The sequence below is a fragment of the Morone saxatilis genome, unplaced genomic scaffold, assembly GCF_004916995.1.
Source record: "Morone saxatilis isolate NCDOM2014 unplaced genomic scaffold, NCSU_SB_2.0 Contig2, whole genome shotgun sequence".
Classification (NCBI taxonomy): Eukaryota; Metazoa; Chordata; class Actinopteri; family Moronidae; genus Morone; species Morone saxatilis.
The window spans coordinates 7,979,618-7,979,882 of record NW_023339762.1 but is presented as its reverse complement, the minus strand read 5'-3'; positions in this window follow the sequence as shown (position 1 = coordinate 7,979,882).

Here is a 265-nt window from a genome sequence, read left to right as displayed (position 1 = left end):
TAGTAATTAAGTACCCAGGCATTGTACAAATTTACTTCAAATGTGCCAAACCTACATTCACATTCACTCTGGATGTTGTAGTCTTAACTTCCAATGCTGCAAAAAGTCTTATACAATCAGCTTTTTCTATCAGATGAGATGAGTTCCTACTCAGTAACTGCTGGCTCCCCTCCTGGCCCAGTAACAAGCAGAGCTCAGGGAGGATGTGTTTTCATCACACTCGTTCAGACTCACACACACACACAGATACACACTTTGTGTCGCT